Source organism: Hippopotamus amphibius, chromosome 3, assembly GCF_030028045.1.
Source record: "Hippopotamus amphibius kiboko isolate mHipAmp2 chromosome 3, mHipAmp2.hap2, whole genome shotgun sequence".
In the NCBI taxonomy this organism is placed as follows: Eukaryota; Metazoa; Chordata; class Mammalia; order Artiodactyla; family Hippopotamidae; genus Hippopotamus; species Hippopotamus amphibius.
Genome location: NC_080188.1, coordinates 12,958,890 through 12,975,898, shown reverse-complemented (window position 1 = coordinate 12,975,898; position 17,009 = coordinate 12,958,890). Strand labels below are relative to the sequence as shown.

Here is a 17,009-nt window from a genome sequence, read left to right as displayed (position 1 = left end):
CTTAACCACTGGACTGCCAGGGAAGTCCCATTGTCTTTTCATCTTTGGTGCAAAAAGGGAGAAACCAATTGTATGGGAGCCATCTTGAGACAATGAGGCAACAAACATGAGGATAAGATCCAACATAATAGAGATGATGGAATTTTAAAAGTTCTTAGAAACTGTGCAGCTAATAGCTGAATGAGATGAATGAAACACAATGTTAATCATAGAATGACTACCTCCAGTCTCCCAAACGTGTGAGAAAAATCTACCATTCTGTGTTTAAGCTACTAGAAGTTATGTCCATGACTAACATCAAACATGATCATCCCTAATAGAAGAGTAAAAGGACATTTTAAATTGTATATTGGTTGTTTTTTCTTTATTTTGGGGGGCCAATAGATGGAGGGGTATAAGCACCTTTAATGGCTAACATTGGAAAAATTTATATGATTGTATGTCAAGAGAATGGGGATGGAAAAGTTAACTTAAAAAGGAATATGTGAGAGAATATCATAAGGTTAAATAAAAAACAGAGGACAGAAGGTCCATAGCCATCCTACTGGTATGAAGTGCTATCTTATTGTTGTTTTGATTTTCATTTCCCTCAGGGCTAATGATGTTGAACACCTTTACATGTCTATATTTTCTTTAGGGAAATGTCTACTCAGAGACTTGTCTTACTTTTTATTTGGTTTACCTTTTTTTTTAACTGACTTATAAGAGTTATTTGTACATTTTGAATAAAATTTCTTATTAAATATATAAAATGCAATATTTCCCCCCTATTCTGCAGATTGTGTTTTTACTTTCTTGATGGTAACATTTTCAATACAAATATTTTTAATTTTGATGAAGTCCAATTGACTCATTTTTTAAAAAATTGTCATTTCTGCTTTGGGTGTTATATCAAAGAAAACATCAAAGATTCGCTTCTATGTTTTTTTTTTTCCTAAGAGATTTTATAGTTTCAGCTTTTACATTTAGATTTATGATCCATTTTGAGTTACTTTTTGTGTAGTATAAGCAGAGTACAACTTCATTCTTTTGCATGTGGATATCTATTTGTTCTTTGGGGTATTTACATGTAGTTTTGAGTTATCAATACAGACCACATGACAGTAAATCCCTAAGAGGAGTGAGAAATTCATATTTATTTAACAAATTCCCCAAATGGCTTGTATGCACACTGGAGTTTAAGAATGACTTAATTAGAAGTGTTCATGAGTAAAAAGCAAGTGAAATGGAAGTGAGGATATGAGGGAGGTGGGAAGATAGACATTTGAGGTGAGAATGAGTTGTCAAATTTCCATGTCTTAACATATTAACTTTTTATTCATCTACCATTAATAGTGATGTTTTAGCAACTTCATGACAAGATCCATTAGCAATGACATTGGACAAGATTCAAGATGTGGCCAGAGAAGAGGTTGCCTAAAGTTAAAAATAAGTCACTGGAATTGAGATGTAATGGGAAACTGTTTTGATTTTTCCATTAACATGGGCATTACATGAAAGTGATAGAAAATGAAATTGTGAAGAAAGGCAATCAGGTACCAAAACCTTAGTAAATGTAGTTAGGGGATGAGGTGGTCAAATAACCAGTACTTCTTATACTTTCCTGAGTTTTGGACCTATTGAAGAATAAGGAAAAAGAGTATGTTCAATATAATTCAACTGTTACTTTATTACTAGTAAAGAGAATATTGTAGAATCTGGCCTATCTCTGCAGGAAACCAGAAACATGAAATAGATTTACCTGGTCTATTTTAGTCTTCTTGGGCTGCTATAATAAAATATCATAGACTGGGTGGCTTAAACCACAGAAACTTGTCTCTCACAATTTTGGAGGCTGGGAAGTCTGAAATCAAGGTGCTGGCAGTTTCTATGTCTAGGGAGGGCTCACATCCTGGCTTGTGGACAGCCACCTTCTCTCGGTGTGCCCATGGCCTTTCCTCTCCCTCTTCTTCTTCCTCTTATAAGGGCACTAATTCCATCATGAATATTCTACACTCATTGCCTAATTTCAACCTATTTACTTTCCAAATGCTATTACCTCCTAATAGCATCACAACAGGGCCTAGAGCTTCAACATATGAATTTTAGGGGGACATAAGCGTATAGCCCATAACACAGTCCCTGGCAGTAATGGGGCACTACAGGTTTCCTGTGTGGTGACTTTACTGCTAAGTTAACTATATAGAGAGCTACGCGTACTTAGTTGCTCTTCCAAATTCATCTTTCTGACACGTAATGAAGGGTGCAAAATGAGGCAAAAAATGGACCATTAGAGATTCTTCCTCATAGAAAAAATAATCAGGAGTGAAAAGAATCACACCAGCTCATACTCCAGGGAGTTTAGATATCTTAAATCATTGGCTTTAATCATTAATCTTATGTGAATCAAGGTTGTGGGTAAACTTTTGGGTAAAATATTAACAGCCTATTTAAGACATTTTCTGTAGGAATTTAAGGCTATATCCTCAATACCAACTACTATGTCTTTGTATATCCACCAAAGATGGCTTAAGGCCAATATATTTTACTCAAAATAATATTCAGAACACTATCACATTTAAATCAACTTCAAAAGTAACTTTCTATCTGTAGTAAGTAGACCATCAGTTGGCTCTCCAAAGATGTTTATGTAGTCCTATAAATTTGTGAATATGCATTCATTTCTTTTGGTTCTGGTAACAAAATACTACAAGCTTGATGGTTTAAAACAATATAAATTTATTCTGTCACAGTTTTGGAGGCTAAACATCCAAAATCGTGGTATAAGCACAGCCACGCTACCTTGGAGACTCTGGATAGAATCCTTCCTTTTCTTTTCCTAGGTCTGGTTGGCATTTCTTGATTGCAGCTTCATCACTCCAATCTCTGCCATTTTTATTATATGTTGTTCCCTGTATACACCTGTGTCCAAATTTCCCTCTTCATATAAGAACACCAGTCATATTGGATTAGGGAACACTCTAATGATCTCAATATAATTACATCTGCAAAGACCCTATTTCCAAATAAGGTCACATTAGAAGATACCAGTGGTTAGGACTTGAACATATCTTTTGGAGGAACAAAATTCAATTCATGATCCATGTCAAAGGGGAATTAAAGTTGCAAATGGAATTAAGGTTGCTAACCAGCCATCCTTAAAATAGGGAGATAATCCTGGATTATCCAATTGGGTCCAATGTAATCAACTAGGGATTAAAAGTAGAAGAGTGAGGCAGAATGGAGTCAGAGTTGGAGAAGGAGATGTGATAACTGAAGCAGAGAACCTGGGCGACAGCAGCATAGGAAGGACTCAGGCCAATTTTGCTGGCTTCCCAGATAGAGGAATGGGGCCAGAGCCAACAAAATGAGGGAGGCCTCTAGAGGCTGGAAAAGGCAAAGAAACAGCTTCTCCCCTAGAGTCTCCAAAAGGAATTTATTCCTTCCAGCACCTTGGATTTAGCCCATTTCAGATTTCTGATCCATAGAACCTACAGATAATAATTTAATGTTATCTTAAGGCAAAAAATCTGTGGTAATTTGTTACAGCAACAATAGGAAAATAACAATTTGCTGTGAGAGTTTTAATAAATTGTTTAACAACTTCCTTCCCCAAATTTATAATTCATGAATTTGGCATAGTACCATAAGCTAAAAGCTAATATGCATGAAGAAAATAACAAAGTACCTAGAATCCTGCAATTCAAAGAGTGGTCCACAAACCATCCATGTGAATATCACTTGGATGTTGTTAGATGCAGAATTCCAGGCCTCACTTGACAGCTGCTGAATCAGAATCTACATATTAACAGAATCCCTAGGTGATTCACAAACACATTAAAATTTGAGAAGCACTGCCTTAGTGCATGGCATTCAGAGTTAGAGGTCCTTTGTTTCTTTTTGACTCTCTAAGACACTCTGTAATTAGTCTTCATGTAAATTTCATTTTTTAGTACATCTCCTCTTCAAGATGTCTTCAATGTTTATATACAATTTCTTGGCTCCTATTAATGTGATCAACCTCAGCTGATTTCTGTCATACTGAATCTGAAGCTGGCAAATTACTTTAAACCTTGCTTTTCAATTTCTTTTATTTAAAAAGGTATTTATTGAAACCCTTTTAGAAACAACTTCTAAATGCTCTACCTAAATCATTTGTCTTTTTAAAATAACTTTTATTCTCTAAAATGTTCAATTCAAAATAATTCATCCTATGTTTTATGATATTACTAAATTTTATCTTCTTAAATATCATAATGTTTAGTTTTTCTAATTATAAAAGTATTGTATGTTGACCACAACAAATTTGGCAAATGAAAAAATGTATGAGGCAGGAAATAAAAATTATGAATTTTCCTAGGCATATTTCATTTACATGTAATGTTTTAAACTAATATTCTAGCTTGGTATTACAAACTGCAAATTTTCCATATCACAAGCACCAAAATCAAAGAAACCTGGAAGATATTTTGTTAAAACATCTAATATAAAATATTAGTAAAACAAATAATAGCAGAGATTAATATTCTCCATCTGTCTTTTATACTTAGGCTGGTAAGTAATATTTCTCAGTTTTAGCAAAGCTTAAGTTTTTATTTCATAAGATGAAATCATTATTAACTATGCTTTTCTACAAAAATTTTTCACACAGAAGACTTTTATCATATGATGATATGTGAAACTGGTGTCATAGAAATAAATACACTACATGTTTACACACACTCACAAACACACTTAACACACAATCTTATATGCTTTTATAGACAAAATAAAGATGTCAATAATTATCACTGAATTAATAAATTGAAGGTTATTTTTGTCTTCTTTATATATTTTTTTATATTTTTCAAGCTGAACATAAATTACTACTATGGCCAGAAATGAAAAGTTAAATTATCTTGTTTTAATTCATCTTTATTTATGTGGAAAGGCAAAACTTATAAATAGATATAAATATTATTCAAAAAGAGTTTTTTTCCTTTATACTTGCAGCAATTTTTTATTATAGAAAATAACATAAAAGAAACGTTCCTGTCTTTTTAATCCAGTTGCATTTATTGTAATGTTTCACTGAAGTAAAATTCAAATGTGTATGAAAAACAAAAATCAAACAGAATAATTAACTATAGGTTCATTATGTAATGGGATATGACTATATTTGTACTTAAAACAGCAAGAAAAGAATACATGGACTTCTGTTTTTTAAGTGGAGTCATATAAAGCTGATTTCATTGAAATAAAAAATTAAATGTTAATGTTTCTACTGCAAAATATCTTCAAAGTATGTTTCTGAAATATATTATTCTTAACTTTATTATTATTAGAATCCTACAAATTTCCTTCTCAGATTTTCAAGATACATATTTTCATTTTTATATGAAAAAACATAGATTGATCTATCTATCATCTATCTATCTACCTATCCACCTATTTCTGTACACATTTATACAATATTTATAGAGGTAATTAAGTGCTGAACCAGGAGTGAGAGATCAGGAGAGTCAGAGGTCCAAATTCACTGAACTGCTAAGCTCTGTTGAGGAAGGCAAATCTCTTTCTGAATTTCAGCTGACTTATTTGAAAAAGAAAATGAAATTAGGATACTCTCTACATCAGTCAAATGAAGATATTACTACTATACTTACCATGCATTGTGAAAATTGCAACTAAATAATAAAGTATTTAGCACAATGCTTGACACATAGAAATTGTCCCAATCTTATCTAACATCACTTCCAATTCTAAAATTCAGCAACCAAGTTCCTCTTCATTTTTTCTGTCTGTGTTTATTGAGAATAAAATACAACATTTCTATGAATTATTCATTTGTGCTCTCTCCCTTGCCATTTCAGGTCACTGAAGGTACAGTACTTAATCCATCTGTTAACCATTTTAACCTGAGGGGTTGTTGAAAATAAATCCTCTTTAGAAGGCTTTCTAAAGTCCACTGATGATTTCAAAATAGCTTGAAAATCAATCAGATTAACTAAAAACGTTTTCTACTCAGGCACCTATTAGAAAACTGATGTCTGTATAATGCTTCTTTGACATTGTGAACCTCTATCATCTCAACTCTACAAAATGCATACTGAAAATTAATACTTGAAGGCAGATTTTTCCCAAACTGTGTTTTTTCCTGAAAATTCTCATTTCTAATTAGTGTTAGGTTAATATGAGCAGTAACTTTTTCTTTGAAAATTATTAGGTCATCTTTTGAGGGTATCTCTCTCTCCCTCTCTCTCTGTATCCACATGCACACACACACACAATATTTTTAGACAAAAAAGAAAAAAACTTCAAAGTAAGGAAAAAATTATGTCAGTCCTTTTCCTTTATCTTAACTATAGTAGTGCATAATAACTGGAAATTTAACATATGGGTAAAATTATGCCACATTGGGTACAATTAGACTTGTCTTAGATCAATCTGAAAGTAATTAGCTCATTAACATTGACAAGCCATTCAACTTCTCTGGACTGGAGCTTCTTCATTGAACAATCAATGATTAGGATCTTATTACCTTTATAATACTATAAAATATATTTCTGAAATATGTGACTTTGTATAATCAATTAGGTAGACTTTTTATAAAGCAGGTATTGTGTTTCACTCCTATATTAAGCAATACCTAAAAACCCATCATCAAAAGTAGTTTTCCAATAAATATTAATATAAAAATGACTCAATTTTCTTATATTAGTTTGATGTAATATTGAGTAGAAATTTTCAAAATCAAGTGATGCAACAATATATAGGCATGTCTCATTTTATTGTGCTTTGTTTTATTGTACTTTGCAAACATTGCATTTTTTTGCAAATTGAATGTTGGTGGTAACCCTGAATAAAGCAAGCCTGTCAGGCCCATTTTTCCCAATAATATTTGTGTCTCTGTGCCACATTCTGGTAATTCACACATACTTCAACCTTTTTCATCACTATTATATTTGTTATGATGATCTGTGATCAGTGATCTTTGATGTCACTATTGTGATTGTTTGGGGGCATCATGTAAGATGGCAAACAATTGATAAATGTTGTGTGTTTTCTGTATTGCTCCACTGGCCTGCCTTTCCCCAACTCTCTCCATCTCCTTGGGCCTCCCTTATTCCCTAAGACACAAGAATATTAAAATTAGGCCAGTTAATAACCCTACAATGGCCCCTAAGTGTACAAGTTGAAAGAAGAGTTGAACATCTCTCACTTTAAATCAAAAGCTAGAAATTAAGCTTAGTGAGGAAGGCATGTTGAAAGCTGAGAAAAGCCAAAAGCTGGGCCTCTTGTGCCAGATAGCCAAGTTGTAAATGCAAAGGGAAAGTTCTTGATGGAAATTAAAAGTGCTACTCCATTGAACACATGAATGATTAAAGAAAATTGAGACAGGCTTATTGCTGATATGGAGAAAGTTTTAGTGGTCTGGATAAAATATCAAACCATCCACAATATTCCCTTAATCCAAAGCCTAGTCCAGAGAAAGGCCCTAACTCCTTTCAATTCTGTGAAGGCTGAGTGAGGTGAGGACGCTGTCAAAGAAAAGTTGGAAGCTATCAGAGGTTGGCTCATGAGATTTAAGGAAAGAAAATGTCTCCATAGTAAAAAAGTGCAAGGTGAAGCAGCAAATACTGATGTAGAAACTGCAGCAAGTTATCCAGAAGATCTATCTGAGATAATTAATGAAGGTGGTTACATTAAACAATAGAATTTCAATGTAGATGAAACCGCCTTATATTGGAAAAAGACAACATCTAGAATTTTCATAGCTAGAGAGGAGAAGTCAGCGCCTAGCCTCAAAACTTAAAGACAGGCTGACTTTCTTGCTAGAGCCTAATGCAGCTTGTGACTTTAAGTTGAGGCCAATGCTCATTTACCATTCTGAAAACGCTAGGGCCCTCAGGAATTATGCTAAATCCACTCAGCCTGTGCTCTCTCAATGGAAGAACAAAGCCTGGATGACAGCCCATCTGTTTACCACTTGCTTTACTGAATATTTGAAGTCCACTGTTGAGGCCTATTACTCAGAAAACAAGTTTTCTTTCAAAGTATTATGGTTCCTTGACAATGATTCTGATCACTCAAGAGCTCTGATAGAGATATACAATGAGATTAATGTTGTTTTCATGTCTGCTGACACATCATCCATTTTGCAGTCCATGCAGCAAGGAGTCATTTCTCCTTTCAAATCTTACTATTTCAGAAGAACATTTCATAAGGCTACAGCTGCCATAGATAGTGATTTCTCTGATGGATTTGGGGAAAGTAAATTGAAAACCTTCTGAAAAGGATTCACCGTGCTAGATGCCATTAAGAACATTTGTGGCTCATGAGAAGAGGTCAACATTAACAGAAGTTGGGAAGAAGTTGATTCTGACCTTCTTGGATGACACTTTGAGGGGTTCAAGACTTCAGTGGAGGGAAGAACTGCAGATGTGATGGAAATAGCAAGACACATAGAATTAGAAGTGGAGCCTGAAGACATGACTGAATTGCTGCAATCCCATGATAACACTTCAACAAATGAGAAGCTGCTTCTTATGGATGAGCAATGTGAATTTTTTTCTTGCAATGGAATTTATTCCTGGTGAAGATAATGTGAATATGGTTGAAATGACAACAAATTGCTTAAAATATTATGTAAACTCAGTCAATAAAGCAGTAGCAGGGTTTGAAAAGATTGACACCAATTTGGAAAGAATTTCTACTGTGGGTAAAATGCTATCAAAGAGCATTACAAAAAAAAAAAAAAGAGCATTACATGCTACAAATAAATAGCTCACAAAAGGAAGGGTCAGTCGATGCAGCAAAGTTCACTGTTGACTTGCCATAGCCACCCAAACCTTCAGCAACCACCACCCTGATCAGTCAGTGGCCATTAACATCCAGGTAAAACTCTCCACCAGCAAAAAGATTAGGTCTCACTGAAGGCTTAGATGATGGTTAGCATTTTTAGCAATAAAGTATTTTTTAATTAAGATATATACTTTGTTTTTATAGATATAATGCTATGGCACATGTAATAGACTTCAGTATACTGTAAACATATCTTTCATATACATTGGGAAACCAAAAAAATTGTATGACTGGCTTTATTGTGATATTTTGTTTATTGCAGTGGTCTGCAATGAAACTTGCAATATCTCTGATATAGGCCTATATTCCTTATAATGCACAAAGTGCATGTAACCAAACTCTACAGTAAGATATTTTTAAAATTAAGATTTTCAAAATTTAATACAGTTAGCCTCCCATGAGCTTATTCTCATCATGGAGGGATATGTGCTCTGATGTAAGCCAAGAGAGAACTGAGTTGCCAGAACAAAATAAACCCTTAAATTGTCCACAGTATCTATCAATATCCATTCCAAATAACTTGTTTATACTTAGACTCCCAATAAACATCCATTTGGTTAAAGCAAAAAATAAAATTTTAATCTCCAGAGTCAAGTACCACAGACATTCCATATGTCATTTTCTGAAGGTTCTGGGCATTGCATAATTTGCAAAACATATAAGGGGACCAAATTTGCTAGACAATTTGAAGCTAATAGAATCTCTTGTTACCAGTGGCAGTGGTGAGAGTACAGCTGACTTCATTTCAAGAGGTACTATCCTGCTCTGAAGTAGTCCTTATAATAGAAAATTGAGAACATCCCTGAGATGGTTTCAAAATAAGAATTTTAGAGAAAACTATCACCTGGTCCATTCCAGCATAAAAGAATATTCCAATAACATAAATGTCAAATGCCAACTCTCATAAAATATGTCCCAAATCCTAATTGGTATTAAGTAACATCATTTCTAACACATAAGTTATATCTTATGTTTATGTGTAACACTTTGCATATATTGTGTATACTTAATATTACAATTGCCCTATGATGCTAACATTAAAATAGTCTTTTTATTTCCTTCAAGAAAAAAAAATGAACCTCAGTCTGAAAGTTGAATTGTCTGATCAAGATTTAAGTACTGCTGTTAAATTACATTGTCAGCCTTGTAATAAATTCTGATTAAGAATTTACACCTTTGTGAACAGATTAGCAGCCCTAATTGATTTTGATCTGTTAACTTCAATTTGCAGCTTTAAAAAGGTGTAACCTCACCCAGATTTATGGTTTGAAGCTCCTGTGTTTGAATTAATGAATTTTACATTTCATCTCATATTAAGAAGAATTTTGGTAAAGTACATATATTTCTGAGTGGAAACTTGCCTTAACTCTTGGGCATTGAATATATTTTCATAAATGTCCCCATTTATGAATCTCCAAACATTTGAAGCAATGATTTTACATCTCATTATCTGTCAACCATCAATTTCTACTTTCATGTAATTATGAGGAGAACTTATCCTGTGTTTTTATCTTCACATCATCCTCTTATATAATTCAACATTCATTCCTAATACTGTATCTTGAAGCACTCTAATTAAAAAATTAAAAATGACAAAATAGCTTTCTTAAAAAATGCCAGTGAAGCACTTAATAGCAAACCATTAAATCTGTATACTCTTTGAAAAATTCCAGCTACACAGAAATAAATATATGACTCTTAGGAACCAGGATATAAATTATTATTATTTAACTAGAAACCACTTTTTAACTGTGTGACTTTAGAGAACTTCAGAATCCTTACCTGTATAATTTTACAAAACACAGTTATTTGAAAAAATCTCACGTGATGTGACAGATTTAAACTGCAAGATGTAGTACAAATATTTATGTTTATATAATTATTACATGCAAGGTGATTTTTTAGTCTGAAAGAATATTTGGAGCTTATAAAATTTACTATAGCAAAGAATGTGCCTAATATTGCAATTAGGCAATCATTGTTAAAACTGAAATCACTAATCTAAGTATCTTGACATATTTTTAGCATTTGTCTTTCAGGAAATTATTCTCTTTTTTCCTTTAAAGAATTAGCTTGTCTTTTGGTAAGTAAGGGGGCGTGGTTTTCTGTCCCCAGAGATTACAACATGCTACAGAAAGTCCATCAAAATTCAGCTCAGGTGTCTGCAATCCAGTATAGGCTTCTCATCTTTAGTCATGATGTCATGCTTCAAAGGACAGTACGATAAGAGCATACTTACTCTATGACAGCTAACAGCACTGCTTAGAAAATCTTAGCTCTAAAAAAACATTAAAACCTTAACTTAAAGATGTGATCAAGTTAAGCTCTGTTCATACCCACCTGAAACATAAAAAGCAGAGTCTGAGGTTATTCAGCTGTGAAGTAACAATGCTGTTGTGCAGTGATCACTGAGCTGTCTTCTTGTTTTCCCATGAAATGCATTTTGCCAAATCTAATGGATTTGATAACAAAGAGGTGATATCTTGGACAAAGTGTTCACATATGAAATTAATGATAACATTTGGGGTTGTTCATGGTGAAGATGACAATAATTAACTATATTTTATAAACCTAAGATTAATAAAGTCATCATAAGAAGTGTTAATACAAAATACAAATCTCCTAAAATTAATTTTATAAGTATTCATGAATATGGAGTTTTGATCCATATACAAATATAGTTTATAGAGATTAGATAATGTTATGAATTTTACTCTTCATATAAATGAATGATTTCCCAAAATAATCTTTCCATAAATCCAAAATGCAGCTTAATCTATAAAAACACTGCAATGTATAAATCTGTATTTTCATTAATTTTGCATACTATATTTACTCATGTTTATGGAAAAAGTGGTGTTCTAGTTTTTTGCTGTGTGCTTTAAGAGCCTGGTAAACTCAAATGCTGACAGTCTTATTTACATTCAAAACAACATTTGTAGAAATAGTAAAATTAAATGAAATTTTACTCTAAGTATTCAGACACCCAAGTTGTTTAGTTAAATCAAAGAGTTTTGGAGTCACAATCAATCATAAAAGGGACTTAGTCAACCACATTTTTCATGGATGAGTATACTAGCAACAGAACAGTTTGGGGATCCACAAAGGACCACCCTACTTGTTACTGATATATCAATATCTGAAGACCATAACTCTGAATGCCAGTATCCTACACAAATACGAATTTTACTACAAAGTTGTCTTGAAACCTGCCTAAACCTAAGATAATAGATTTAATATAGATAAATTCTTGAAAGGTTAATTATTATTAGGAAGATATTTTATTACTATAAATTTATGTTTACTCATACATTAATGTATGATAGCCATTCCCTTAGCCTAGAATGGGAGATTTATTTTTGTGATAGAAAAAGGAAACTCTCAATATTAATCTAGATTATTCTACTTAAATATTTGCTTTGTTATATGTGAAGCAATTACCGAGAAATACTTATTTCTATGCAACATGCAATTGATGTCATACACTTCTTATGCAATTGTATGTAACATATTCAATTCCACATTAATTTTTGTTTTAATTTGCCTTTCAATAATCACAATGCATAAAAAACAAACAAATATAAGAATATGTTTATAGTTCAAAGAAAAAAATCATGACTCATGAGCTTAAAATACAATTTTAACTTGTTAAACCATTCATAGTTATTATAAAATAAATGTAAAACCAAGCCTTAGAAAAGCTGTATTCATAAAAATGAAAGTTCTGTTCTGAATGTAAATTTAAATATATAGGTGGGAATTCATATCTTCATATTCTAGACTTCACTTGCTCATTTTGACCCCAAATATTAATCTGCCATAATGTATACTTCGGCTTGCTTTTTATCATTGGTTGGATCAAATAAGGAAAAAAGTATGCTGAATCCCAGTTACCGCTGTCATGTAGTCTTGCCACTTGTGAGTATCTATACTGAGAGCTTCAGTTTACTGAGCAGAATGTAGCTGAATACAATGTGATCCTTTCCTTTGTTATAAAATATTCAAATTATTTTAAATTACAGACACTGAGATTAAAAAAAGGCCTATTTTCTAAACACACGTGAATTAGATGAGAAGATAATATTAAATAACTTTAATACTCAAGATCATTTTAATAGTTTAAAACTTTTGAATCAAACTCTCTAAATAAAATTTAACACATTTAAAGTTCTATAATCATTATTTTACTGAATTTTGGTACAGCATAGTTGATATTGGCATTTTTGCAGTTCTATCTATCTATCGTTTATCTAGTTAAAGATGAATGAATATGTCCTCCTATCAAAAGTAGCTACCTTTTTGAATGTTACATTGTAAGAAACAGAATTTTTCTGGAGTAATTTGTTTCATCTCTGGAATATTAGGTTGAGTCTAGGGTAGCAAATTTTAGGAATGAACACCAACTATAAAACATTCTGTGATGAGAGAGGAATCCAATTGTTAATTTTTTTATTGTTCATATATGTTGATAAAATGAACTATTTACAATAGTTCAGTTATCTTGAAAATATATTTGTTTTATATCACTTCAGAGAGGAAAAAGGGAACAATTTTTGAATAAAATGCATGAATGATCTGACAGACAAGGAGGTTTTGATACATATGCCGCAGGACTTGCCTAACAACTCATGCTGTCCAACTTTGAGCAGATGGCTCCTAGTGATAATGGCATTCCACTTATAGATATGAATGCTGAGAGGTTGAGTGACAGTGTGTTCAGTGATGATGAAGAAGGGATTCATGCAATTGAAAGTATTTTGTGCTAATGTGATTTTATGATCATGGGGAAGTTTATTATACAGTTTTAATATTTAATATCCATTATCATGTAAAATACAGGTTGTATATAAATAAAATATTTTATATGATTCTAAACAGCAATTACAAAGACCATGAGAGGATTTGGGGATTGGGAAATGAGATAATTAAACAAATAATTATCTTTGAGAGTTATAAAGCATATGATAAAAGAAACACCTGTGAATAAACTACACAGTTTATGAAGTAGAACTTTATCAATTGCTATAGATTGAATGTTTCCCCCCAAAATTTGCATGTTGAAGTTTAATCCCCAATGTGATAGTATTTGGAGGTGGGGCCTTTGGAAGATGACTAGGATATGAGGATGGAACCCTCATGAATGGGATTAGTGCCTTTAAAAAGTAAGGACCCCAGAGGACCCCGTCTGTGATGTGAGGTTATAGTAAGAAAACAGTTACCAGACACCTTGATCTTGGACCTCCCAGACTCCAGAACTGTAAGAAACTGTAAGAAATAAATTTCTGTTTTTATAAGCTGCCTAGTCCACAGTATTCTGTTGTAGCAGTCTGAGTGACCTGAGGCACCAATATAGATGAAGCATACACTCCTTCCCTACTAGAAATAAACTTGATCTTAATTGCAGTACTTTATTATTCTTCCAAGTTGCACTTTGTACCACTCTTAGATCAGTCAGGAAAGTCCCTTGCCCTGAGCATTACACTTAGAAAGTTCTGCATTATCATAATTATATAAATAATATGTTCTTTAAGAGTGAATATCTTTTTCTCTTGGGATCCAGTGATGTCACAATATGACCCATAACTCTAAACATCCTCTCCTGTAACTAGCCCTGTTCAAGTCCCTGGAGGATATTCCTCCACCTCTCTTGCCTTAAATCCTTAGGGGGGAGAAATGTACCAGTTACATAGAACTGGTCATGGGCTTCCAGTTACATAGAACACAGACATTACTTCTGAGGGTGAGGATGGCTTGAATGACTGAAACACTGGTAAGGGTAAACACAATTTAATTAATGTGTCTAATAGCATAACTAGCATATGTTCTTCTAGAAGGAACTGTCATTTTCCAGAGTGCTGAACATTATTTTTTTTCTCTTTAAGTCAACTGGTTCAGTGGTATGTAGGAATTAGTGTTGAATTCACAACACTTGCATGTTTTGCAATATTAAGCAATTCATGTCAGTCACTTTTGTTAGATGAATGGATGCATAGACAAATAGAAAGATACATAGGTAGATAGAGAGAAAGATATACACATATACACAGAGAGATACATGTAGAAGCAACGTGAATATATGATGTTAATTGCATACATTACTGAGAGGATCTAAATATTGTTTTAAGAGATAATGTTTTATGCAAGTCATCATTGTCTCCTCAAATACTTTCTCTAGCTCAATAGCTCTTTTTTGTGCTTCTGGAATCATAGTAATTGTATATTGCATTTCTATTCTATTCTCCACTTCTAATCTCTGTTTCCTATTTTCCATTTCATATTTTTGAGCTGAATTTTGCATAATTTCTTTAGCTATATTTTCTGGTTTAGTAATTCCTCAGGTTGCCTAATATGCTATGAACATATCTATTAAATTGTTAACATAGGTAATTATTTTTTAAATCTAAAAGTGCTTATTGGTACTTTTAAAACCTGCTTTCTTCCTTTTGATGATGCTTTATTTTCTATTTTTAATTTTTAAAATAACATATTGACATATTTTACATCTGTATCTGACAAATCCAAGAGTTGATTTCATTGGGGACCCTTATTTTTCCGTTTCTTTACTGACTTTTACTTATGATGTGCTCTTTCCTCATTTGCTGCTAACTTTTTAAAAGGTAATATATTAATTGAATTTTACCTGTAGAATTCTGAAGATATAATTGGGTAATGCTTTTTTCTTTTGGATTTATTGAGATATAATTGACCTATAGCACTGTATAGGTTTAAGTTGTATAGCATAATGACTTGATTTGCATGTATTGTGAAATGATTGCCAAAATATGTTAACATCTATCATCTCCTGTAGGTATAAAAAAAAGAAAAAATGTTTTTCCCTTGTGATGAGAATTTTAAGATCTACTCTCTTACCAAAGTTCAAATAAACCATACAATAGTTTTAACTTCAGTCCTCATGTTGTACATTACATCCCCAGTGTGTATTTATGTTATAACTGGAAGTTTGCACATTTTGACGACCTTCAACTCCTCCAACGATCTCTCACATCTGACCACCAATCTGATCTCTTTTCTTTTTCCCATGAATTTGGGGTTGTTTGTTTGCCTGTTTTAAGTTTGTTTTATACAACATTTGTCTTTCTCTGATTATTTCACTTAGCATAATGCCCTTAAGTTTCACCTGTGTTGTCACAAATGGTGGGTAATGCTTTTCATTACAGAAATTTTGAGCTTGGTTCTATTAAATCTGAGGTGGAGCTATCAACCTAGTGCATCTAAAAGCTTTATAAGCTTGGTCTCTACATCTAGGTTATAGCAGGCTTGTTCTCAGTTGTAAATTATCAAAAGAGACTTATTTCCTTCCTGAATCTTCAGCGTGTTAGGGTGTTTTCTTATTTTTCATAAGGTGGTAGAATGTTGTAGTGTCGTATAAAAATAATCTATGTTTACTACTAGACAAACTGTTGTTTTGCCAGGTTGATCAGCATACTTGGAACAAAAAGTTTCATTTTAACAGTGGTCACTGCTGTTAATAATGAGTTACAGTCACCCTGCATGACAAACCCATTAATAGAAGCACATTATCAGCTTTGAGGGTTTTTAAATTTTATTTTAATGTAAGAAAATTTACAGAATTGTCAAAAATACTCAGGGGGTTTGTACAAATTAAATTTTGGGAAATAACATTTTTATATTATTATATATCTATATAATATATATTATATATTATAGCCAAAAATTCATATTTTCCATTTTTAATTTTTAAGGCCTAATTAAATTATATACTTCCTACTTCTTTGCCATATATCCATACTCTTCCTATTCAATGCTGCTAAAAATATTAGGCATCTAGAAAATGAATCCATCATTTGCAATTTATTGAAGGTGATGGCAGGAGCAATATTAAACCAAACTGGAATAAGATAAATGCCACAATAAAAAAAAATATGTTAGTAAATAGTACATAATGGGAGATTTTATTTTTTAAGTAAGAAGAGGCTGGCATTTGGAATGGCATTTAGAGCACATATAAGAATTTTAAAAACTTTGAGAAGTTTGACAGACGAGATGGATGTAGAGGGGGAACACAGTTTTACAGGAATATACCAGAAAAGGTGGTTTGCAGCTTGATGGAAGAATGGTTTTGGTGATTAATCCCAGTATTCTCATGAATTCACCTTGGTTTTTAACATATATATTTACTTGTCCCTTCTCTGTTACTAGTGAGA

The 17,009-nt window shown here is 32.5% G+C and overlaps 1 pseudogene; it reads left to right on the top strand.

Annotated features, from left to right (window-relative positions):
* Positions 1–17,009, top strand: part of LOC130848400 (40S ribosomal protein S26-like) — a 52,992-nt pseudogene that overhangs the window by 754 nt on the left and 35,229 nt on the right.